Raw genomic sequence first — 27467 nt, forward strand, 5'->3', positions numbered from 1 at the left:
GGCGTATGGACTCATGTCATTACTCAGCCCCATACGGACGATGACGATAATGGTGGTGGTTGATTGTGGTGATGATGGTGATCTTGGTATCCTTTACCCAGGAAAGCCTCTTTGAGACATTTGTATGTTTTGCAGGTTCCGTGATCGAGTGCTTGGCATGACAATGCTAATGGTGATGATGATCAATGCTGATGATGTTGATAATGTTTGAATTAAGTCGATCCCCAACTCGAAGAGTCGGTCCCTAAAATAAATGGAGATGAGAGCGAGAGACAAACAACCGAGCTAACCGGACAATGGCACGAGGAAAATAGATTGTTTTGCTGCGATAATTTCCGCATGATAAAGCACTTTGTTGAGCTTTCATTTGTGGCCAGGTCGCTTCTGAAAAACAAGTTAATACCTCAGTAGGCATTATTTTCTAAGAAGAAAAATTGTTTAGTTTTTTTGGTATATTTTAAGTGATTTGTTTACTTTTGCTATACTTTGGGTCCTATCGTGCCTTTGTATTGATTGTTGTTGTAACGTTCTGACCTGCCCCTACTGGAACATCTGTGAAAAATGAGCTTTATAGCTCATCGGATTCCTCCAGTATAAATAAATACTCTGATTCTTATGCTGTTCAAGGGTACGCACGTGTGTGTCACACACACGTGGACATCACACACACAGTATGTGTGTGATGTCCACCTTTTGTGGGCGCTGCCGCTGGCATCTCCACCAGCACTGTCAGCATGAGAGCACGGAGCCAGGGCGTGATGGGGGAGGGATGGGGGGACTGGGGGGGGGGGTGACTGGGGGGGGGCGTGTGGGAGCAAGAGGGAGAACGTTCATATGCGCGCCCTTGGGATTGCTCGCCTCCACCCAAGATGAAAGGCACATTTGGCACATGAAAGAAATTGGTATTTCAGTGCGGAGAGAGCAGGTTTTATCACATGCGGTATGAGGTATGCTCTACTTAGGTAGTGCGTTGCACAAGCATGTACACACACACATGTACAGTGAGGGAAAAAAGTATTTGATCACCTGCTGATTTTGTACGTTTGCCCACTGACAAAGAAATGATCAGTCTATAATTTTAATGGTAGGTTTATTTGAACAGTGAGAGAGAGAATAACAACAACAAAATCCAGCAAAAAAACGCATGTGAAAAATGTTATAAATTGATTTGCATTTTAATGAGGGAAATAAGTATTTGACCCCTCTGCAAAACATGACTTAGTACTTGGTGGCAAAAGCCTTGTTGACAATCACAGAGGTCAGACGTTTCTTGTAGTTGGCCACCAGGTTTACACACATCTCAGGAGGGATTTTCTCCCACTCCTCTTTGCAGATCTTCTCCAAGTCATTAAGGTTTCGAGGCTGACGTTTGGCAACTCGAACCTTCATCTCCCTCCACAGATTTTCTATGGGATTAAGGTCTGGAGACTGGCTAGGCCACTCCAGGACCTTAATGTACTTCTTCTTGAGCCACTCCTTTGTTGCCTTGGCCGTGTGTTTTGGGTCATTGTCATGCTGAAATATCCATCCACGACCCATTTTCAATGCCCTGGCTGAAGGAAGGAGGTTCTTACCCAAGATTTGGCGGTACATGGCCCCGTCCATCGTCCCTTTGATGCGGTGAAGTTGCCCTGTCCCCTTAGCAGAAAAACACCCCCAAAGCATAATGTTTCCACCTCCATGTTTGACGGTGGGGATGGTATTCCTGGGGTCATAGGCAGCATTCTTCCTCCTCCAAACACGGTGAGTTGAGTTGATACCAAAGAGCTCCATTTTGGTCTCATCTGACCACAACACTTTCACCCAGTTATCCTCTGAATCATTCAGATGTTCATTCGCAAACTTCAGACGGGCATGTACATGTGCTTTCTTGAGCAGGGGGACCTTGCGGGCACTGCAGGATTTCAGTCCTTCACGGCATAGTGTGTTACCAATTGTTTTCTTGGTGACTATGGTCCCAGCTGCCTTGAGATCATTGACAAGACCCTCCCGTGTAGTTCTGGGCTGATTCCTCACCGTTCTTATGATCATTGCAACTCCACGAGGTGAGATCTTGCATGGAGCCCCAGGCCGAGGGAGATTGACAGTTATTTTGTGTTTCTTCTATTTGTGAATAATCGCACCAACTGTTGTCACCTTCTCACCAAGCTACTTGGCAATGGTCTTGTAGCCCATTCCAGCCTTGTGTAGGTCTACAATCTTGTCCCTGACATCCTTGGAGACCTCTTTGGTCTTGGCCATGGTGGAGAGTTTGGAATCTGATTGATTGATTGCTTTTGTGGACAGGTGCCTTTTATACAGGTAACAAGCTGAGATTAGGAGCACTCCCTTTAAGAGTGTGCTCCTAATCTCAGCTCGTTACCTGTATAAAAGACACCTGGGAGCCAGACATCTTTCTGATTGAGAGGAGGTCAAATGCTTATTTTCCTCATTAAAATGCAAATGAATTTATAACATTTTTGACATGCGTTTTTCTGGATTTTTCTGTTGTTATTCTGTCTCTCAGTGTTCAAATAAACCTACCATTCAAATTATAGACTGGTCATTTCTTTGTCAGTGAGCAAACGTACAAAATCAGCAGGGGATCAAATATTTTTTTCCCTCACTGTATACATACACACACGTGTGTGTACCTGGGTGCGCTCCATGCGTGCTGTGCTTTATAGCGGTAGCTGGAGCGGGAGAGCAGTGAAACTCCCCAGTGCTGAGGCTGAGAGTTCAATTCAGAGTTAGGGCCATTTCAGACCCATTGTAGATGTCGTGGTCGTCATCGCCGTTTAGAACTATATTAATCGATCAATCATCGTCACAAAATCATCGTCATCAATCATTAAAATCATTGTCTTCCATTATTATCCTCACGGTCATCATTCTCATTGTCATCGTCGTCAGCATCAGTCATCATCCCCACAGGGTCGGTAAAATAAGTACCAACAGTGGCTATGCTATGGGGAGACTTGACTTCTGCTTTCCTTCCCTTCCCTCTTCCTTTGTAGACGTCGGAGCCGCAGAGGAATTCTAGAAAATAGAATTTACATTTTCAATGTGTATTCTGGTATTCTCTTGTCTATAAAATATGACAATCCCATTATATCTGTGAGCTACGAACAGCCATTCAGCGGCGTATGGTGGCTGCTATTGCTATGATCAGTCAATTGCTTACACAACTACGTATACTATTCACGTTGCACGAGTACAATTTAGAAGGTCTAAAAGGCAGATTCAAACAAATGGCGTGCGAATCATTGGCCGTGGATACAGACTGACGGGCACTGCAGAATTAACATTTGAGAACGCATGAGCAGATCGATGCAATGGTCAAAAACGTAAGTCGGTTTCAATCGCTTGTTTTGAAAGGTCAACTCGATCCATACGTTGTTTGATTAAACGTGATTAATTTCAAATATATATTTATTGGATTTCAAGAACAGACGCAGTTGATATTTTAGAAGGCTGGCCTTTGGAGTATTTATACTGAGAAGCACAGGCGACCGATATGTACTGTGGTGCCATTAGATCCAGAGCGCTTTGCTCACGACTCTCGCTTTAAAATTATTTTAGTTTCGAGGAGAGTGAATTATGAAGCAGGGTCAGGGCAGGATTGTCTGCAAGAGTGACTCCTGTTTCAGGGGTTTCACCTAAACCGGCATTCATTAATGATGCGGGAAATGCATGTCATCACCATCATTATCAACAGCATCTGCAGCAGCAACACTTTCCACGAGCGACTGGCTGAAAATCTCCCGCGATGCCACAACCTTTCTTTTTTACCGGGTAAGGTCCCCTGATCTACGTCGCTTTTTGTCAGAATCGACCTGGCCACAAATGATAGCTCAACGAAGTGGCTTATCACGTGGACATTTATAGGAGCCAAATAGTCTAAACGCACTTTTCGAAATGTGGAGGGAAAAACCGGAGGACCCGGACACAAACCCAAGCGACCACGGGGAGAGAGACACCGCAAACTCCAAATATACAGCAGCAGGCGTCAGGGTCGGGATCGAACCCATGAACCTCATGTATACCAGGCGAGGTAGTTAACATATCGCCACTCTGGCACCCCTAAGCTCTCACCCAGCACGTGGAGCGAAACGTCGGACATCGTGCCGAACAGCACGCGGTGACAGCTCGCAAACGCATCGCAGAGGTACGCAGCAGCAGCAGCACCGCGCAAAGCCACGCAGTCGTGAAACGAGGAATCCGACGCAGATTCAACGCTTCAACTTGTTTTTCTATAAAGACAGTGGACGGGCAGGCGACGGGGGAGGGCTCGGTTGCCTCATTAGGCAGGGCCCCCTTTTAGCTCGGAGCCAGAGGAGCATGGTGGTGGGGTAAGCGAGGGAGTGGAGGACCCACTCCGCTCTGAGCTGTCATCCGAGACGAGGCGGCTCACGTTTCCACTCGGCTCACGACAAACCGGCCAAGTCAAAAGCTCCGCCCAATCAGCGCGCGTCTCCACCGGGCCAGGTGATCGCGGCGTGCGGCTGTGCGTGTTGCCGGCGGGGCCCGGCTGCTGCCCGCGTGCGCTGCCGCTGTTGCTGTTGGGTGGTACGCGCAGCCGTCGTTGCGGTAGCAGTGGCGGTGATTGGGGCCGTGTGGCTCCTCGAACGCACTTGGGGCCTTGCGCGCTCGCCCTGACTGGGGCATAGCTCCGCACGGTGGGGGTGCACGTTCACGAACGATCGATCACCCGCGCTCCCCGAACCGGTTGTATAGGTGCGCGTGTTCTCGATTTGCCGCGCTGCGAACCCGGCCGCTCGAATTCGATTCCCGCTCGCGGCCAACACCGGTGACGATTATCTTCGTGCACTCCTGAGTCTCCCCTAGGTCGACTCAGCCTCAAATAAGTACCCGGTGCGGTGTGTAAACATCGCCACTCGGGAGACGAAGGCGGCCGGGCGTGGTGTTGGCCACCCACCCCCTCGTGTGCCGTGCCGGCATTCGTAGGTGCTACTCGATAACAGCACTTGCCCTAAAAAAAAATACGCCGATACTAGACGGGGGGTCTTTGTATTTATCTCGCTGTGAGCTACGACCGCGGGGGGGGGGGGAGATAAGATCGCTCGCCAAGTCTCGTCTCCACGTCACCCCTCTGGGCGGCCCCCACTTCGTTGTGCGTCGGGGTTATCGGCTCTGAGCGTCAAGCGTCTTGTCACCCACCGCGCGCGTTGCTGTCCGTCCCCTATGGGGGCCCTGCGTAAACACAGCCACTGAGCGCTGCCTGATGAGTGTGCGCTTTTGTGTGCGTGCGTGCGTGCCTGCACTGGCTTCAACTAAACACCTGTTGCGGCCGGGTTACAGGCGCCACGTGTGGATTTCGTGGAGTCAGTAGCCGTCACTTGATTTTGTTTTGCAAGCGTTTGCTTTTGACTCTTTGCTTGTTTAGTGAAAACAATTTTTGCCCCAGCGTGCTATTCAAATCCAGCATATTGGTGCTGAGAAGACACCGCAATGCTGGTGACCAAGACAAGTGGTTAAAAGCATTCAGCGCAACGCCGTACAGATGGGAGCCGTGTAGATGGGAGCCGTGCCTTCCTGCTGTTTGTGAGCACCCCATGTGCGTGTCAGCTGAGGATAATCGGTTGGCGTTGGTTAGCGCACTGCGCTCTCAACCCGGCCCCCTGAGTTCGATTCCCGGCCACGGATAACATCAGTGGTGATATCTGAGTCGGTGCTGCCCATTACCCCGCACTCCCGATCACACGCTCCCTCCTCCCACAGATATCTAAGCTGCACGATCCTCTATAGTGAACTATGATCAAACACTGTCCATGACTCACGTGGCAAGGTGAAGCCTTCATCCACCAGTGGATTTACATGGGAACGTGCATTGTTGTTGTTCGTATTCTACACTCGTAGTGTGGCTGCAGCTACTTGTGATTGGTGGAGGGAGACGGTGGATGATGGCAACAGTCACTTGGGGTGGTCGACGGAGAGAAGGTTGGCCGATGTTGCTCGATGCCCGCGGTGGATAGAGATGGTGGTGGGTGTCAGGCGACGTGGCATGTGGTGGTGACTATTGGACATTAACCACACGTTTTATATTCATTAATTTTAATATTTTACTTGGGGAAAATCCCTTGTGATCGAAGATCTTGTTTGCACGGGTGTCCAGCAGCGGCTTTTGGCTAACCATCGAACAAGGAAGGTCACTACCGCATCGCGCGGCGCTTTCAGATGCGCCGCTTCTGCGGCCGTCTGGAATGCTCTACCGAGAGACCCAAAGAATATCAATAATATAATAATATCAATAATGCCCTTCCTTTCAATAATATTAGGCAACTGGAGCTCTGCAATGTTAAATCATTATCTAGATTGAAAACTCATTTCTTGAGAACTGCTTTTTTTGTGTTTGGTTTATTCTCGTTCCCCCGCACCTCCGATTACCACGGTCGGCTACGTACAGTGCGAAAGCAGTTCAACCATACATACATCCATGCACGTTTGGTGAAGGCTACATGATATATGCACGGATATCACTGCGGGCTTAGAGGTGGCAGGGGGAGTTGCGTGGTGTCAGCCGGTGCTCGTGGTGCCGACAGGAGATGGACGTCGTAGGCCAGAGGATCGCCGTGGTTACGTGAGTCGGACGATGTTCACGACCGGCGCTGCTGAGCGGCAGCAGTGGGGGGGGAGACGATGCCTGCCACGACTCGCCGTGGCGGGCGGTGCGAGCCGGCGCGGGGCGGGCCCTGGTTGCGTGCCGCGGGCTCGTCGTGAGGGCGCCAGGCTGAGGCCCCAGCGCCTCGCCCCTCCCGCGGTCCGGACTCGATCGGGGGAGCTGGAATCCGGCTCCTCCAGATGCCTGCACGTGTCGGGGCTCACGGCCGGCGCGGTGAGCTCACGCCTCGCAGCTCCGAGGGAGGGCGGCGGTCGGCGATGACAAGGATTGTGCCGGAGTTTGAGCGCCCTTTTTCCCATGTTGTTATTATTATTAGTATTGCTGCCCTTGCCGTACGGCCTGCGAACGAGCTTGTTCAATTTCCGCGTACAGCAAGAACACGCGCACAGGATGACGCTGCTGTCGCCACCACCACCACCAGCCCTCGCCAAGTAATCACGGAACGTTGGCCCAATCGCATGTCAACGTTGGCCAAACGTTGGACGTTTACCGTATCAAGTTCGCTCCCCCCCCCACCCCCCCCGATGTCACCTTCCGTGACTCGCACCCCGGCGTGTGCTAGCGGCGTCACGCCGGGGCGAGGGCTTTGAGCGCTCGCCCGCGCTGCATGCGGCGAGCTGGGGGTTAAAGGTCACGGAGATGGACAGCCGCGTCCGTGTTGAACTGGGCTGCGTCGCGCGTCGTTCGGCCTGGTGGCCGACGTTTCGCACAACGTGCCAGGCAGTTCGCGAAGAAACTCCCAAGCTTCATCCAAGCACACTTCCGTGCGGAGCAGCACGCAGAGCAACCGGAAGACACACCAGAGAGCTCAAAGGCGGATCGATATTTTCGTGAGTGGGTACTGCTGCCTAGTAAACCACGGCCAATGTTGGGTCAACTTTGGTCCAACGGTCCGAACCACATGCCGACGTCGTCCAGTTCCATGTTCACTGGGTGGTAGCTTGCACCGCGCTGTGCATGTGTTGTGAGCAGGTAGGGGCACTTGGCCACGCAGGGTATGAACAACGAACCTATTAACTTTTATTTTTCCAGGTAAGGCCCACTGAGCAAAAAAGCTCTTTTTCAGAAGCGACCTGGCAACAAATTACAGCTCAGCGAAGTGGCTTGTCTCGTGGGAATGTATAGCAGCCAAATAATCTAAACGCGTGTTGATTCTAAATATGGAGGGGAAAACGGCAGGACTCGGACAAAAATCCACGCGACCACGGGGAGAACATGCAAACTCCAAACATGCAGGCGTCAGGGTCGGAATCGAACCCACGACCTCCTGTAATCCCAGGCGAGGCCACAGTGCTTCCCCGTATGATGGTTGGCCGCCAACACAGCAGCAATCGGCCCATGAGGGTGGGGAGCGTGGTGATTCAAATCCAATCAACGAGGTCATTGTGAGCCGGCTTCGTGGTGGGAATGTCAAGAATCTGATCACGTGGCCGCGAGCAGTCGGCCAATCCAGAGACTGGCGTCCTGCTACCTGGTTGCTAACCGGCACTGTGGCTGATTGTGTAAAAAAAATACAACTTAGGTTGTTTATTTCCGTCAATTTTAATGCAAAATTGGGGTTTGCACTTAATTGATCTACATTGCCGCTCTGGGAGCCATACGAGTTATTTCGAGATTCTGCTGCTGAGTTGGCCGTGGTGCACTTTCGTCAATAACGCTGCGACGTTTCATGCAATGTCGCTTCTTCATAGCGCATCCAAATAAAGAGGACCATTGCCCAAAACGTCGCATATTATGTATGTTCAACTTCTTTCGCACTGTACTTAGCCAACCGTGCTAATCGCGGGAGGAGGATAACATGCCACAGTAATATTTACGAATTTGTTGAGTTTTTAGTGATTTTTTTTGTGAGTTAGAAATATCATTGTCTCGTGACATAATAGAATTTGGGAAAATAGAAAACAAAAACTCGAGAAATGTGGCTTGCAAACCAGGAAGACCACATCTCGTGATGTAGAGAAACACGCTTCCAGGCGCAAATGCAGGCGGCATGCATCTCAATGTTCCGAGACCTTGAAGCAACAGAGAGTGATGCTGGGAACAGGGGACATTTTACGGCTGCGAGCAAACAGACTGCAAGTGTAGTGGCCAGGCAACAGCGTTAAGAGATGTTCCATCAGTAGCCTCGCATATTGATACAATACTGTTTGTGTTTATATAGCGACTGCATTGCAGAACTCTACACAGACACTGTGGGCATATTTACTTTGTAGACAGAGACCCGTCCACTCACGTGCGTATCTTATATATATATGAGTTCGTGGGTCTCTGTGTGCTCGTTTGGATCTATGTGGGTGTATGCAGCGGTCTGCGTAGATATACGAGCCTCCGGATGAGTGACCGTGCGAATCTGTTGTTTCCCCGCGAGTCGATGCAGTGCAACAGAACGCAATCTAGAATTATACAGCCTCCCAGTGTGACGGCATCTCGAGATACTGTAAACGAACGGTATGCGTATATCGATTTATTTTACCAGATAAGGGCCACGGTGCTATATATGTATTTTTCAGAAACACCTTGGCGACAAAGAGCTCAAAGAAGTGGCTTATTTTCACGTAGAAAGGTATAGCAGCCAGATAATGTGAACGCGTGATGGTGTTTATAAATATGGAGGGAAACCCCGGAGAACCGCGGAGAAAAACCCCACACGACCACGGGAAGAGATGGAGAGGCACGCGGACTCCAAATATATAGGCAGCGTTAGGGTCGGAATCGAACCTACGACATTCTGTATACCGGGCAAGGTAGTTAACATCTAGCCACTGTGGAGCAGTCGGGTCAGTTGCTCACATGGGCAGTCGCTCACAGGCAGAGCAGAAGGGTCGAGCCTGGCCTTGAACAGAGGGAAGGGGGTCGAAAGCACGGGCGACCTGGGAGATGTGGAGGAGAGATTTGCAGACCGCGGGGTGCAGCAGAGGGGGAGGGGCGCACCGCGGCTCGCAGCCTACGATTGGCATTGTTGCCAGACAACGCATGAATGTTGAACTTCTTTCGCACCGTGCGTAGCCAACCGTGCGAACCAACGGGGGGCACGCAAGGTAGCGAACGACGCACGTCCCCTCAACGCCCCCCCTCACCATCCTTGCGTCACCGGACCTCCGCGGAGAACGTTTGATGGGTCGGCCAGCAGTTGACGGGAGATGGTTACGGTTCAGCAGTGGAGTGTGACAGAGCGGGCTGGGCACAGGCCGGGCAGAGGAGTCGTGTTCTCGAGATTACGCGACGATTCCGAGCTGGGAGCAGATGGCTGCTCGCCTTATCTTGCGAGGAATGCAGGGACGGTGGGAAAACGAAACGCCCTTGGCACAAGCCACAGGAGTGGGATGAGAAGAGGCCTGGATGGAGCGTGAGTGCATGTGCGTGTGTGTGTTCACGTGGAGAGCGGTGGCCCAGTGGTTAGCGCTGCGCTATGAACCCGGCGTTCCGAGTTTGAATCCCGCTCACGGCTAACACCAGTGACGATTATCTGAACCGGTTCTGGGCTTCTCCTAGGTCGACTCAGCCTCCGATGAGTACCTGGTGCGGTGTGTAGTAAATATCGCCACTGAGGAGACAAAGGTGGTCGGGCGTGGTTTCCGGCCACACCATCCGCTCGTGTGCCGTTCTCGGCACTTATGGGTGCTCGCTTACAGCACTTGTCCAAAAAGTCTCCTCATGCTATACCGGACGGATCTTTCTCTTTTGCATGCATCAGGCACATGAATTGGGGACCGTGAGAATGGACGTTTGTGTTCTTGTGCACGTGTGTGCGTGAGTGCGCCCTTGGCACGCGCGCGCGCACCCACACACACACACGCAACAACCGCCATTCGCCACTAAGTGGCGGTGACGTCACCACGACGCTTGTGCCAGGCTATGTGCACCCTGAGGCCACGTGAAGTGTCGAACGCCCGCTGGCAGGAGGTCACTGGGCAGACCCAGGTGCCACGGGTCGACTGACTGAGATGACTGGCTGATGCACAACCTGTGCCCCCTACTGTGCCAACCTGCTGTGCTCTAGCCACCCGGCGCTCCGCTCGTTGTTCTGAGCGTCGCTCCTCCGCCCTCCATTGTTGTTGGAGGGCGACTACCTCCAACTGCCCAGTAGCATCCTTCACGAGCCTCCTCCACAGAGGACGATCTTGACACCGCTGGTACCAGTCATCGGCAAGTCCACTCAGCTCCACGTCCTCCTGTACTACATCACTCCATCTCTTCTCTAGCCCGTGCCGCGCCCGCTTAGCCCCCTCAATCCGGCCGAACAAAAGCTGTTTCGGCATGCGGTGGCTGGGCATGCGGGCTACATGACCCAGCCATCGCAGCCTTGCCCGCCGGAGGAGCTCACCGATGGGACCTTGCCCAGATCTTTCAAGGATTTGTGAGCTCCTCACACAATCCAGTCTGGTTTAACCCAGGATAGATTGTAGGCAGGCCAGCCTAAATGTTTCTAACCGGCGAAGATGTTCCACACACACGCGCACCCACACACACACACATACGCGTGCACCCACGTGCGTGTGCGCTGTGCGTGTGTGGACTCGCACCGCGGAATGTTCACTGGGACGAGAGAGCGCGGCAGCGGACGTGATCGTCACGAGCTGCGTGGCCAATTGCGTCAGACACCGGGGCCCCCCACCTTGACGCGTTCACTCCGAGGTATGGGGGGGGGTGGTGGTGGGGCAGTTAATAGAGAGCGGGGATTGTGGTGAGGGTTGGGCGGGGGGGGGACAATTGAGAGAGAGAGAGAGTTGTGTTGAGAGTTGGGGGGGCCAGTTAAGAGAGAGAGTTGTGTTGAGAGTTGGGGGGGGGGGAGTTAAGAGAGAGAGAGTTGTGTTGAGAGTTGGGGGGACAGTTAAGAGAGAGAGTTGTGTTGAGAGTTGGGGGGGACAGTTAAGAAAGAGAGTTGTGTTGAGAGTTGGGGGGGACAGTTAAGAGAGAGAGTTGTGTTGAGAGTTGGGGGGGACAGTTAAGAAAGAGAGTTGTGTTGAGAGTTGGGGGGGACAGTTAAGAGAGAGAGTTGTGTTGAGAGTTGGGGGGGAGAGTTAAGAGAGAGAGTTGTGTTGAGAGTTGGGGGGGAGAGTTAAGAGAGAGAGTTGTGTTGAGAGCTGTGGGTGCGGGGTGTGTTCGGCCCGAGGCTCCTTGCATCCTGAACATCGCGACTCGTGCCGTCACTCGAGCCACGTTCCCACGAGCACTGCGTAATGAGCCGGCCCGGTGCTTCGCCTGCCGAGCCCTGTGGTTGTGGCTTGCTGTGTGGGGGGCATTTGACGAAGGGGGGTCGGAGAGACGCATGCGGGCTTTCACCCGAACCGCCCCCAATTAAAGTCGCGGTGCTTAGGGTAATTAATAATAAATAAACACACAGTGCCCAGATCTGCTTTCCAATGCTGGTAGCAACGCAGCATTATTCCCAGCACAGTCTGAGCCTCCATCCATGCCTTACGAGCCACGGAAACATTGGACAGTGATGAATGTGTCCTCTGTTTTCTAGGAAATTCTTAAGGGGCTCTCCGGAGCCCCCTCTAGCGAACGCCCCTCCGCCAGCAGTGGCGTGAACCAGCAAATGGCGAGAGGGGCGTGCGGTGGCTAGGAGATGTTGACTACCTCGCCTGGTGTACAGGAGGTCGTGAGTTCGACCCTTGACGCCTGCTGCTGCTGCTGTATATTTGGAGTTTAGGTGTCTCTCTCTCTCCCCGTGGTCGGGAGGATTTTTCTCCGCGTCCTCCGGGTTTTCCATCGACATTTAGAATCAACGTGGGTTTCGAGTATTTGGCTGCTATGAATGTCCACACGATACCCCACTTCGTTGACCGATCATTTGTGGCCAGATCGCTTCTGGAAAAGCGTTGTATAGCTCAGTGGGCCTTACCTAGTAAACATTTGTAAAAAAATAAGTTTTAGTTTATCCATAATACAGGTTTTTTGGGGTTAGATCGCGTAAATATACAAATGTGTCGGTAAACCCGACACCTCCCGACACAGCCAGTTTTAGTTTAATTGTCGGGCTGCACCTTTGCCTTCATGGACACGTGAACAACGGCAAATGATTATATTGTTCATCTATGACCGGCGTCTGACTTATGCAGGTGCAAGAATCGAAGTGAAAGTGTCCACGAATAGAAGGGCCGCGAGTGGTCCAATTCCGCGACGTTTTTTGTTGTTGTTGTAAAACTTCTCCCGGTGTGTTTTCGGGTTATCCAGCGTGAAGAGGCTCCCGGGCACGAGGAGCGAAACGTCGGACACCGTGCCGCAAAAGCACACGCTGCACAGCCGCAGAACGAGCCGCTGCGCGCTTTGTAAAACTTCGCTGCGCGCTTTGTAAAACTTCGCTGTAAAAGTAAACAATGCTGCCAAGGCAGTGGGAATCATCCAGAGCTGACCGTACAAACAAATAACGACGCAACGCCCCGATCCACAAATGACGAATAATGAGACATCCCGGCGCTACACTCCGCTGCTCGTGACGCGACTATCTCGCTTGACCCATCTGAATGCGCAATTGTGGCCGTTGTTCTGCATCGACATCAGCAGCAGTACGACAGAAGAAGAAGAAGTGGGACTGGAGAGCGCCACTCTGGCTGTTTGTGTATCGAGAGCGAGCGCCTCTTCTCACGGGAGATCGCCCACGCAGGCGCGACAAGTCGGCCCAAGTGCCTCTCAGCGCAGAATCGAAGTTGCTCCGTCTTTTTTGGGGGGGATTTTACGACATTACACTGAGAGAGAGAGGGAGGGAGAGAGAGTGGGAATTGTATCTTCTTACTCCAGCCCGCCAGCGGAGAGGGCACTCCTGTCGAGCCTCCCCGGGTACTTTGACTCACCACACTCGCAGATGAGATTCCCGCAGACGCTGGGAATGTGGGCGCATAAATGCTGACCTTTTTTTTGTTTAACCCTCTGAAGTTCATGCCGCCGATTCGTGTCAAAATTATGTTTTACCTTCATCGTTGGTCACAATGTTACGAGAAGCACGGGTACAGGGGGAATTGCATTTTTGAGCAATGCCTCTCATTATGCTGCTGAGCACTCAGAACTCAATGGGAACGCCCCCGTGCTAAGGTCACAATCAAACAATAAAACATCTCACAGCGTATTCTCTATCCACTGCTGCATAACGCCTCTCCCCCCCTAAAGTATTTTCAGTCATGTGATATTTTAACCATACTTCACTATGCTGGTCAGTGTGGATTGGTTCTAAGCATTGGCATGGCAAAGAGTGAGATATCACTCGCCTCCTGTGGCTGGGAATAAAAGTCGGGTTGCCAAAGTTCATAATGCAGTGCCGCTGCTCCCCGTCAAAGGTAGGAGTAATAATAATAGTCAGAATTCGGAGTCTAAAGGTGAAACCACTGCTTAGGGCACCGGCCAGCGTTTGTTAATGGTGATGATGATGGTGGTGGTGGCCAGGGAGAAATATTAAAGCTTTCAGCCTGTCATTCTAAACCATGAGTGCCGAGTAAGTATCTAGCACATGACTATTATTATGAAGTCACCCTTTCATTACGCTGTCTGTGTATTTTTTTTTACACTCGTGCGCAGGATATATCGCTGATCGTAGATAGCGGACGGTAGATGATAGCCGCTCTCCCAGCTCACTGGGTGGGCACATGCGAGTCTCCTGGCACGGTTGCGCCACTGAAATCCCAACATCGAAATAAATAATAAAATATTTGCCATAGGGGCAGCTGTCACCCACTCGGTAAGGGTAACACAAGCAAAACACCTCTGAAACAAAACAAAAGCAGATTTATACTAAAGTTTTTACTTATAAAATGTAAAAAAAATGACTTATTTGCTTCTCTTACGCGTTGGCTGTTTGCCAGCTACGCCGATACCATCTCGATTCTGTTGCTGCTGCGAGCCTGGCAAAGATCTCAAAACGTGGCCGACTGTTATCTATTCTGATCACCGTCGCGTGATTGCGGTGTCGTCGGCCCACGTCGGAGGGAGGGCTCGGCAGCCACGACAAAAGCTTTAATAAAAGTTTGCCCCACCCCGACAAATTAAATGCGCTCGTCTCAGTGAAATCCAGCGTGGCAGGAAGACGACGTCTCTCCTCTATTATATTATTACGACGCCTCTCGTTTCGCGGAGAGATGGCGCCGAGCTCGAAAGGGGCGCGCGATTCTGACGCGACTTTATCGTTGGCGGCGTCGCAACATTTATTTATATTGATGATAGGCGCGTCCTCGGTGGTTTTATTCGCCCAGCGGTTACGTCCGTCGCCGCTCCGCTCAACCACGTGATGCGCGTAAGCGGTTGGCGTACACGGCGCGGCGACGAGATGGCATCGCTGCACAGGTCGACCCCCTCCCTACCTTTCATCATGCTAAGTCCGCCTATTAAAATGCAAAATTTTTATGCTAATTCCTTTGTCGATGCACCTTAATCCCTCTCACACAGCTTAAAGGCCGTGGTCTGAGCTTGGCTCTGTTTCACTCCAGCGCAGTCTTCGAGACAGTTTGGTCCCTTCACCTGATGAAGGCCGCTTGTGTTGTGGCCGAAACGTCGTGATTTTTGTTGTTTTATTTTTTACCTACGTGACTTTACCGAATAGAACCAAAGAGTATGGATCCTTGCAGTCACGAAAGCTTCAAATCTAAAATCTCACGGAGCCAATTACTCCCCAAAGGTATGGACAGATATCCCACGTATGTAGTCAGATTTAATTGTCTATACATATTATGTACAGGTGCATTTCCTTATCGATAATGATAATTTACGGCCTATTGCCAATTCCACTCCTGCATGATGTTTTATTTTCTCCCACGCCGTGCCGCCCATTGTGGTTGTTTGACCATACTTCACCACGCCTTTCCCAACAACCAGCTATCAAATGTAGATGTCACACATCCAAGAGATATATTCAGAGAAGATTTCACGTTCAAATGGCATAAAGTATACATTTATCTCAAGTCAACCGTGAGAGGGCTGGAGGGGCAGCGGTGTAGTGATTTGACGCGCCGCGCTCTGAAACCGACCATCTGAGTTTGATTCCTTGCCATGGCTGATATCAGTGGCGAGTGATCTCAGAACCAGTGGTGCCCTCCCCCATCGTCAACCTGGACTGACCAGCGTGGTGAAGTGTGACAATTGAAAAAGAAGACTCCCATGAAATTACCCATAAGTCTTAGGGAGTGTCCTTTATCTCTTGGTCGACGGAGAATGAAATCAAATGAAAAATAAATTACAGCCAATCATGAGCACCAATGGTAAACGATAATCAACGTGGCGTCACTTGCAAGAAGAAAAAAAACAACAACGTATAAATTTTGATTTAAAGCTTTCGTGACTGCAGTAATTCATATTCTTAGCTCTTTCGGTAAAGTCACGTTGAAGGGAAACAATAAAAAAATGAAATATATATTATTTATAATAATAATATATATTATTTATAATAAAATATATATATTATTTTATTGTTTCCCTTCAACGTGACTTTACCGAAAGAGCTAAGAATATAACGTTGCATAAATTAACCCAAACTGCACCGGCCTGTTTTTTTTAGTAAAGGATTATTTGGTCGCGTGTGCAGGGTTTGCTATCCTTTAGCGCAAACGTAAACAGGCGGGCCCCCAATGTAAAACGCAAACATCAATGACCCCACCCCCGCCGTGTGACCTGGGCTTGCCACTTGTCCCGGTTTTCCCAGTATCGTCATCTTCCTTGAGACAGCTGTTCTGGGAAATCGAAAAGTTTACCCAGAACATGAAATAGCATCCCGGGCCTTCGTCAGTTGCTGAATAACGCACGGGCTCGAGACACAATGCATTGCGTGTGTGGATCGCACCTCTTCCGGTGCTGTGAAGCGATTCCTCATCTTCTTCTTCCCATGACATGCTCAGAGGGAGGTGGCAACCCGTGGTGTTAGCGAGCCCCTGTTGAGGCCGGAAACGGCGCACCCGTCAGGGTCGTGGCATCAGTCTCACTTAAACCTACCTCGAACCAAGTCGTAGGTGACGTGTACATGGTCGTGGCATCAGTGTGCAATGTGTCGTTGTTTGATTGAAGCACTCGGCAAGAGGCGCAACAATAACCCATGGGGCAATCGTTTGCTGAACATAAGCCCAGGTCACTCGCATCTTTGTTTTAAAGTGCACAAAACACACGCGCGCACACATACACACTCGTTTTCCAAAATGTCTCTTTATAGGCTGTGTGTGTATGGGGGGGGGGGGGGGGGTGTTTGCGAGCACCTATGAAAAAGCCCGGCAATGTGCCCGAGGGGGTGGTTGGCCAGCACCACGCCGGGCTCGCCGCCCCGCCATGCGGCCCAGAGGATCGGGCAGTGTGGGTGGGTCAGTGGCGGATCTAAGAATTGGCACCGATGGCTCCAACAGAACGCGGTACGGGGTACGAGGCGCCGCGGTGAGCCGCGGGACACCCAACAAGAGAAGGCGAACAATGAGAGGCGACACCCGCTCGTTCACACTTTTAGTGCAGCCTGCCACAGCGCACGTAGCCAACTCCCGCACCTCCGATTAGCGCGATTGGCAACGTACGGTGCGAAGGAAGTTCTATATCAAGTTTCATTTATTCGGTATAGTCCTGTGAGCCATGCGGCTCTTGAGTCGGGTGCAACCGCAACAAATAAAATATGAAGAGAACATCTAAAAGCGACGACGCGCAACAGAAACATCTTGGATAAACCAGCAAATCTTCCAGAAAAAAAACCTACCGTATTACAACGCTGTGTGCAAAAATTCCAGTGTGATGCAAGTCAAACAATAACAACCATAAGACAATTTAGATTAAAGTTATCAGGCCAACTCCGCACTTCCACAAGGAACATGGCTTAACCATGTTTTCAAAATCACCAAAATGAAGCTGTAAAAACAATCTAACAACAGTAATCAAAGGAAGTGCAATTCAAATTTAACAATAAACGATATACATAACATGTACGTAACGGTCAACCTAGTGAATTGAGTCCTTGACATTATTAGAGGTATCAAGATATGAAATTTATTAGAACTATGGCCGTGGTAATAACTATCCATTATTGATGAAGCCAATGAACGACAGGATGGCTGGCATGAATCAATTAAATTGCTTCGTGGTGGATCCATTGAGCTGGGTTTGGGGCAGGAATTAGGTGACCATAACAAAGAAAATTCTAACGTTTACCAAAAGGTATTTTGAACATCGATGCAATCATCGCTGTGCTTGTGTTTCCAATACTGACCACTGTCCATATAATCTCTCTCTGCTGTCTCCCAAAGTATCCCCTAGGAAGCTGTACATACACACATACAAAGGCATTTGCCCAGAGTAGACAATTGACCTGTCGTTACCAACTGAGACCTCATCGCTGCAGCGGTTCCCATTCCTTAATGCGGTCAATAAAGGTGAAGTATGTGGTAGCCTTTTTTAAATCAGTGGCTTATGAAGGACATAATTCGCTCGAATTGGCCGTATGAGTAAATCGGCATTAATGTTATTCTCCACGGTGATGCGAATGATGAAACCGAGTCGTGTTATGTTAACAAGCGGACCCCATAACGTAGGGGAAAGTTCCTTCTCCATGAGGTCGGCAGTTTAGCACCATTGGTTCAAGCGAGCTTGTCTCTGCTGCTGATTATTAAGACCCGAAACCGGTACTGGTGTTTGCGCGTCTTGAAACCAATGCTGCTGGAATTATGCACCGTCAGAAGGGCGTGCGGTTGATGTATTGTCTAAGAAATACTTTGAACAAAAACAAATCTTTGGAGAGACAAGTACGTGGAGGAGACGTTGTCTGTTTATTTATTTTGGTCCTGCACTTCGACAGTTTTCTTTTCTTCGGCGTCATCGTTACTCGGAGTGTTTAATCCACGGAACACAGTGACTCATCTCCCGAGCTATGAGCACAACGCGCTTGTCAACAACGGTTCCCATTGTCCCTCTGCGCGTGCATGCATTTGTTTTATGGTGCTCACTAAAAGCACTTGCCACCATCGTCTGCTAAAGGCTATGGGGGAATCTTTGTGTATTGATACATGCGAGAGGGGTGTGTGTGTTTGCATAGTTGGGTCCTTAGCGCGTTGCGCTAAGGACCCAACGACCCGAGTTCGATTCCCGCTCATGGCCAACACCAATGACAACCACGTGAACCGTCCTGGGCCTCATCCGCCAATCATTACCTTGTGCGATGGCAGTAAACATCGCCACTGGGGAGACAAAGGCGGTCGGGTGTGGTGCTGGCCACCCACCCCCTCGTGTGCCACCGTTCCGGTCTTCATAGATGCTTACAGCACCTGCCCCAACAGTCTGTTAAGGACATACGGGGGATCTTTGTCTTTGTGTTTGCGTTTACTTCATTAATTGTGCACCGTGCCAGTGCCTGTCTGTACGAGTCCCGCGCTTTACAACCGTCTCGTCAGCTTGAACCCATGTTGGAACACTGCCAGATGTTTGTCGGCATGGAGGGCGTGTGCATGATGGGATGTGTTTACGTGGGGGTAAGAGGAGACGTCCTGTCTGTTTATTTATATTGTTGCCTATATGCTCCGCCAAGACACGCTCATGATAATTTGGTGACAAATACACGCAAATACATACATACAAACCACACACACATACCAACACAAAGACAAGGACACAAACAGAACAGCAGGTGACAGAACAGAGAGTCAAAGAACACCACCTGTAGATAGACTGGCAGCCAGATAGATAGACAGAGAGACATACGGATGCATAAATTGACACACGTGAATGTGTGTATATGCTAGACAGACAATGCAAATGTATAAACGGACAGACATGGACACACGCATGTAGTCAGCCAAATGGCACGCTGGATGTCGAGTCTGACCAGGCAGGTGTCGGAGTCCGTGCAACCTCCCCGCTAATCGACTCCGCACGGCGCCTCTGCGGCCCAGGAGCAAGGGTCATTGTTTATTGGGTTTGGACGGAGGGTCCGCGCCTCCCCTCGGGGGAGTGGAGCCGTGTTTGTGCAGGATTTCGCTTTGTTTGTTTTGAAATATTTTTTTTGTTAATAAAACTCCAGCGGCCTGCCCTCCCAGCTTCTGGTGACATCATCGTCTCCACGTGAACACTGGCGGAGGGTTTTTCATTTTTACATCCTGTTCCAGTTTTAGGATGGGCAAACAAGGCAGCGAGAGCAGGAATCTTTATTTTTTTTGCTTACTTAACCGTCGAATCCCCCACTGGGTTGTGGGACTCTTTCTTTCAAGAGGGCCCTGCTGCTACATCGGGGTTTGATTTTCAAATGGTTTCAGCCACTTAATGACGAGCGTGTTTGTTATACAAACGGGAGCAGGAAAGCGGAGCACCCGGAGAAAACGCACGGGCGCGAGGGGGTAACACTCGATCCCCGTACGGATGGGAACATATGGCTACGAGTCCACTTGCTGTACTGCATTCTCCAGGCCAGCCATGGCATGGAACCTTCTCGTGGCCTACGGGAAGGGAAGTCGACCGAACGGAAGCCGAGGAACGGTTCAGATAATCGTCACCGACTGTTGACCGTGAATCTAACTCGGGTCGTCGGGTTCATACCGTAGCTCCCCCCCCCCCACACCCGCACATACAAACAAAAAAGTGCGTACATATTTGTATATATTCGTAACACATCATAATACAGTATCCGTACACGCATACATAACAAAATGCATGTGAACGCTTGGATTAAAGTGGCAGAGAGAAGCCTTCCAGAGTTTTTCGCGCGGGCCTGCTAGACATCAAACTCTTAAGCTCCAAATCCCATTTTTGACATAATGCAGAATTTTCTATTAGCCTGGCTGCGTTCAGTGGCGGCTTTCAATAAATATTAAATAGTGCCCGTCTCGTCGATGTTGTTTTAAGTTGTATTCCAGGTTCGGCGCACGGGGCGAGGTGCGTGGCTATTTTCTGTTGTGCTCTGGGGTTGTCCACGTGTTCGCCCGATGGTGGCCGTCTTTCAGCAAGGCCGTCTTCATATGGCATAGCGATTTGGATCTCCATTAGCGATGGATTTCGTAACCGCCGGCTTTCACTGCTCCGCTCGAGATCAATATCCGGCTTCTCGAACAGCGCTGCAAACTCCGCCGTGACGCTTGGTGATGGACAGGAAAAGCGCGGACGTTTGTAGAGATTTTTAGCCAAGTTAAATAGAGCCACTAATTACATTTGTGCAAAGAAATCGGATTCGGGGTGGGGGGGGGGCAAAGATTTTCGTAAATAGGAACCAACCTTTTTCCACCTGATGACGGTCGCTTTTGTTGCGATCGAAACGTCGTAGTTTTATTATTTTATTAACCTACCTACATGGCTTTACAGAAAGACCCCAAAGAATAGGAATTCCTGCAGTCACGAAAGCTATTAGTCAAGAAGGAAGCAACTTTGGCTGATATTGTAGACTTGCGCGTCACATCCCGTACAAATATATACGCGTACGCACATTCTGAGCCATGTGCACCTAGCCTGGTACCGCGGTGATATCACCGCCACTTAGTGGCGGCTGTCGGCTGTGGTTATTTCTGCACATTCGATATCTTAATGGACAAATCGTTTATAACTTGGATTAAGTGGCAGAGGAAAGCTCTTAAGTTTATTTTAGGGCCTCTGTGTGTCTGTGGTTAGCGCGCTGCGCTATGAACCTGGCGACCCGGGTTCGATTCCCGCTCACGGCCAACACCAGTGACGATTATCTAAACCGGTCTCGGGCCTCCCCTAGGTCGACTCAGCCTCAAATGAGTACCTGGTGTGGTGTGTAAACATCGCCACTAGGGAGACAAAGGCGGTCGGGCGTGGTGCTGGCCACCCACCCCCTCGTGTACCGTTCCGGCCTTCATAGGTGCTCGCTAACAGCACTTGCCCCTACAGTCTGTTAAGGCTATATGGGGGATCTTTGTCTTAGGTGCTCGCCAACGGCACTTTTCCCAAAAGTCTGTGTGTGCAAAGTTGTGCATCTGCCAGTTGTTTAGCCTTCGGGTCTATGCGTCTCTCCTGAGACCGCCTTCTTATCACCATCACAGCTGTACACCGTCTCAGAGTGCACCTTGCATGGCACAAGTGCGCGCTGAAACCTTCCTTTCACGAGTCGGTGAGGTTTGATGTCCTGTACAGTACGCAATGTACAGCCCCTTTTATCAATCCACTGCTCCGCGTCGGTCGTCGTGGTTGTTTGACCATACTTCACCATGCTGGTCAATGCTTTATCCGTAGAGTTGCTTGACAAGCTGCGCTCTGGTTCAGAGTTTTGTTCCCGTTTGTGACGCACATCGGGGAGCCTTGCCTGGGTCTCCCCTTAAGTCGACTCGGCCTTCAACAAGTACTCTGATACAGTTTGATTGGCATCAGCACCGGGGAGACAAAGGTGGCCGGGAGGGAATGGTGCTGGCTCCTATGTGTGCCATGCCACCCTCAGCACAGGTAATCCCCCGCAATAAGTTGGCGAATTGAGTTGTTTCACATATACGTTGCTGATTGATTAGAGAACATACTGTAATAATAATTATTAAAAAAAAACATTTTATTTAGCAGGTAAAGCCCGCTGAGCTATTAGTTTCTTTTTTTCCAGAAGCGGCCTGGCTACGAATGATAGGCCAACGAAGTGGCTTATCACGTGGACATTTACAGCAGTCAAATCATCTAAACGCACGTGTCGAAAGTGGAGGGGGGGAGGGGGAACCGAAGGACCCGGAGAAAAATGCACGCGCCTAAGGGGAGAGAGACTCCAAAAATACAACAGGCATCAGGATCGAATGCACGAACCCCCTGCATACCCGGCGAGGTAGTTAACATCCCCGCCACCTCGGCGCCCCGTAATAGGTTCCCGACGAACATCACACGTGCTGTAACAGCCTGCGTAGTCATCTAAGTGGGGAGGGGAGGTCGTAGTGTCATCACGCTCTGTGTGGATGAGCCCTGGCTCGCAGCCAGACGTGGCTGTAGTGCGGCACGTGTACAATCACTCGAAAGAAAACCAAAAATCCAGCCACCGTGGAAACTATGAGCAGAACAAGGCCATCGATTAATATCGAGTCTTAAGGCCGCTGGATACATGCATCGATAAGCGTGCGTATGAATTGCTCTTTAAATCAAGCCAAATCATACTCGAACATAATTATTCTGATTATTTAGCGAGGAAAGCCTCACCAGAGTTAACAAGACTCTGCGTTCAGAAGGGGTCCCGCAGCATTGGGATGTTTTGGCAAGGTCCACTTAGGAATGCCGTATTCTGAATGTGCGAGGGAAAGCGAGCACCCGGAGGAAGCGCACAGCGATAGGCGGGGAGAGGGCGCTCGAAAGTCCCCCACACACACACAGAGGCTCGGTCCACTGGTGGAGACTCAATCCAGCGAAATGACCAAATCTCTGCTCGTGGTATGCTAATGCTAACCATTGGCTTGCGGAGCAAAAACAACTTTGTGCAGTACGCACGAGAAACGAGGCTCGCGAGACAAGGAATGAAACAGGAGGATTTCTCCACAAATCTGACTTCCGCCTGATGAAACTAGTTGTAACTGCGAGCGAAACGTCGTACTCGGATTGTAAATGTTGTGGCTTGGCTCCCCAACACACCGGTGTGCTGTACGAGTAACGAATTGTCATGTTCTGTTTACGTGACAACCCTTACTAATTGGCTATGTCGGGTGGTGGCGGGTTTAACGACACATTTATATATTTACGCGATCTAACCCAAAAAACCCTCTATTATGGATAACAAGACAAATAAATAAAAACATTATAATCATTCTTGAATCGCATCACCAGCCAAGATCCTTCCGCTGCAGGATGAACGACTTCCCCGAAGCCATCAGAGGTCTTGCGACAACAACAATCTCCACATCAGCCGCCCCCCACCCCCGCCGTGAGCGACACCTTCACTCCGTCTCCGCAGAAGACGTGCTCCTGGGCGCGTTTCCTCCTCCTCCTCCTCCGTCTCTAACACGTGCGCGTTTTCTGACGCGATGCAAATTCAATTGTTGCCACTGCTGTTACGTTGAGAGTTTGATGCAGACCTCCAACACGACAGGGGTAGGCGGGTCCCGCGTCATGGGAATGTGGAATTTCCACACCTCTGGTTCGGGGCTTCCAAACGGGCACTGCGCACGCCGCTCCACGCTGGTCTGAGATGGGAAAAGTAAAATCACTTTGACTAGGATGAGTAGTTTATTTTACTAACGTCACTGAGGACTCAAAACAACAACAAAAAAACTGACGACATCTATCAATGATTGCGAATCGGAGACCCAGTGGTTAACGTGCTGCGCTATGCACCTGGTCACCTAAGTTTGCATCCTGGCCACGGTTAACATCAGCGGCGAGTTTTTTGGCTTTGCACTCCTTCAACAACCGACACCGACCAGCGCGGTGAAGGACCGCCATGGGACGACCTTCATCCAGCAGTGGATTGACAAAACGCCTGTACATGCTTATTGTTCTATACTTATTATATTGCGAGCTATTGGTCGGGTGAGGGGGGGTTATGGTGGGGGTTTGTGTGGAGATGTTTTCTGGCCTTCGTGTATAGCAAAGTAGAGGACGCTTCAATAACACTGAATATTATCATCGTCGCGATCATTTCCATGGCGTCTTTCACGCGCGTGCCTCCCGTGTACACAGCTGTCGAGTGTGCACGGCAGACAACAGCCACTGGCGTCACCATGCGTGAAAAATAATACGGTCGTGTGTTGATCCAGCGAAAACCTCACCGAGTCCCAAGACTCTTCTTCACCAGGGAAATTTGTTTTGTTCAGCGCGCCGCGGTGGTGAGATGTTAACTACCTCGCTTGGTGTACAGGAGGGCGTGGGTTCGATCCCGACCCTGATGCCTGCTGTATATTTGGAGTTTGCGTGTGTGTCTCTCTCTCTCCCCATGGTCGCGTGGATTTTTCTGCGGGTCCTTTGGTTTTTCCCTCCACGTTCAGAATCAACATCACGCGATTAGAGTGTTTGGCTGCTCTCCATTCTCCCGTGATAAGCCACTTCGTTGAGCTATCATTTGTGGCCAGGTCGTTTCTGAAAACGAGCTACATAGCTCAGGAGGCCTTGCCTGGTAAAATAAAAAAAAGCGTTTAGAGGGGATGACGTTCAAATGCGCGACCAGGTTAGTCCTTGGGCCTGAGCGGACATTGGTGCCCAACTTAAGTCGAACAACTCTCACAGCCTCAACACTCTCGCCGTCGGACTTTGTTTATCGGCCCTTGGCGTGAGTGCCGCGGTGTGGGAAGAGAAATGGAGGGGGGGGGGTGAAGTAAATTTAAAAATAAAGAGCGTACACGCACACAGGAGACAAGGAGAGCGAATGCGGTTTTGCCTAACACGACATATTCCAAGAACGTAACCCCTGCGTTCTGCGAGGTCTGCCCACACTTCTAACCCCAGCACCACCGTTTCCCCTCGTGGCCACACCCCACCACCACACACATACACAGAGGATGCAAGTACCGATCATTGCTTCCTTGTTAAACCAATCAACAACTCGACGCATCCATTACCTAAGTCACGGCTTAATTGGCAAACGGCGAACGGTTGACACGTGGACGGCGCGGGCGGGCGGGCGAGCGAGCGGGCGGGCGGGGGCTTTAAATCTCCGGCCGAGGATTTCAGACACGGACTCAACCATCAGCGCCCACCACCAATTAAGCAACTGCCGCATTCGCCCGCCGTTTCCGCGTGCCACATTTGCCCCATTTGCATATCCATTTCACACCCCGCCTGGCGTTTGTGTGTGTGTGTGTGCGTGCGCTGGTTACGTGCGCAATGACGTTTTGAAACGTTTGCGAAAAGACGGCTCCGTCTGTCGTGCGCTGGATGACGGCCTCTGCTCGGGAAGATGCGGAAGCATAGAAGTAGAGTCCAACAATAGATATGTGCTGGCCACCCGCCCCTCTGCTGCCCACCGCGTAGCCTCAGTTTGCGATCATGCGCAGTGGGTGACGCCTTTGTTCCTCGCATCAATAAAATCCTGGGTTCGATTCCAACCCGCGCTCCTTTCTGCGTGGAGTTTGTGTATTGTTCTCGCTTCATTTCGTTCAGGGGTTTCTCCCGATTTCTTCGGTTTCATCCCATAGCTGAGCAAGAAAATACATACAGAACCCACACAGTGTAACTGGCATTGGCCAAAACATCCCAATGCTGAAAAATTACCCGCTAATTACTCAACTGGAATTACAGAAAGCAACATATGGTCGTGAAATGTATAGCGCGCACAATATTGTGCGGACGTACAAGACGACGGCGAGTGTGTATAACGTGGCAGGACCCTCCTGCAAAAGAGCCGTGAGACTCGATGAGGCTTTCCTGGGTCAACCATCGTCACCATTATAATAATAGTAATAGTAGTTGCGTTGTATCGGTCGGTCAAGAATCGCGTGGACACCATTGATCAGACGTCGAGTCTTACATTCATAATACATTAACGTATCCATCGAATAATGGAGATGGTCTGACAATCACACAACTGTATACGCAAACGAGATGGTAATGTTACATTTAAGATTTAATTAAAATATGCAAACGATCCGTCAACAACAAAACCCCAAAATATTACAACGCCATAACAACACCATAAATAAATCCTACATTTAATCAAATGGCTGGGTCTTGTCGCGTGCCAATTAATTTGGCTGTGGAAATGAATCACTGTCTGGCTGCTGCCTAACCAATTAACCATCTACCGCCCCGCGTGTGCCCTATGTTGCCTAATTTGCATATATATTCGCGCCGGTCTGGCATCGCGTGCTATCGTGTTTAATATCGCGCCAGAGTTGAGATGAGCTCTGATTTGTGTTCCAAATCGGAGCTTCCCTTGAGCGATAACCAACGCCGAGCGCAGCCTTGCAAGCGTGTGTACATGTGAAGGGTGGTTTTTTTGTCAACCCACTGCTGGATGAGGACCCCCCCCCCCCGTCTCACGATTGTGTGTGTCGCAAGGGGTTTGTTCAACTTTGACCATACTTCAACACGATGGTTCGTGCGTGGTTTTTTTGGTGAAGGCGGGCAGCATAGGACGTTGAAGCATCGTAATGGGTTTTGGCTGCATTGCCATCTGTTGGCCTCATCGTGTGCCCCCCCCGCCCCCCCCCCGAAGTGGCCGACAGCCGGGGGACTCTCCAAGCTCAATCCCGCTGAGCCTGCGAGTAGCGCTGGCGACGACTCACGCACTCGCGCGTGCTGGAGTTCAGCCGCGTTAGCCCGCCTCGGCGAACCGCGGACACGTTTTTCTGCACCTGGTCGGCACACCACATCCAGTATCACACCCCCACACCCCCACACACCAAGACGGCTGTGGCCACTCGCGAGTCGCGCACCAACAACTGCAGTCGCGTCGGCAGCCGCGAACAAAATATATCCAGAGTTCAGATCATCGCAGGGGGAGGGGGGGGCAACACCCAGAAATAAACCGACGACGATAAAAGTGGAGTCTTGTCTGCAGTTTGAATCTCCTCTACCTGCAACGTGGACCAATCGCACACCTCGCCGTGACCCCCACCTGCAAGAGCGGGGGGTGGGGGGGGGTAAGGCCACCACATTGGGCTTCACCTGAGCCTGAGCGCGGCGCAACGAGACACCGAGACCCGGGTGGGGTTGGGGTTAGGGGAGGAGAGCCCCGCGAGAGGGAGGTGAGGGTGGGGGGATGTGGTGCGTGGTGGTGAAGGGTCCTGGTGGTGGTGGGGGGAGGTGATTGTGGTGATGGGGGAGGAGGAGGAGGAGGTGGTGGTTGTGATGGTGGTGGGGGGTAGGGTAGGGTGGGGCGGAGAGTGCAGAGAAGGGGGAGAGACAAACACAGAGAGTTAAACCAGGGCGTTGACTGCCCTAAACCTAGACAGCCCTGACTGGACACACTCGCTTGTAGTTGAGACAAGAGACTCGACAGAAGAGGGAGGGAGCACGCAGAGAGAAGGGACGAGAACGCGTTCGCGGGGTTCCTTACTCTCTC

At 50.9% G+C, this 27467-nt stretch overlaps 1 protein-coding gene across 5 annotated transcripts in view; it reads left to right on the forward strand.

Annotated features, from left to right (window-relative positions):
• Positions 1-27467, forward strand: part of SRCIN1 (SRC kinase signaling inhibitor 1) — a 225376-nt gene that overhangs the window by 104484 nt on the left and 93425 nt on the right. The gene's annotated exons all lie outside the window — the stretch shown is intronic.

Source organism: Petromyzon marinus, chromosome 4 (genome assembly GCF_048934315.1).
Source record: "Petromyzon marinus isolate PM22_M1 ecotype Great Lakes invasive population chromosome 4, UKy_Petmar_22M1.pri1.0, whole genome shotgun sequence".
NCBI classification, from domain to species: Eukaryota; Metazoa; Chordata; class Hyperoartia; order Petromyzontiformes; family Petromyzontidae; genus Petromyzon; species Petromyzon marinus.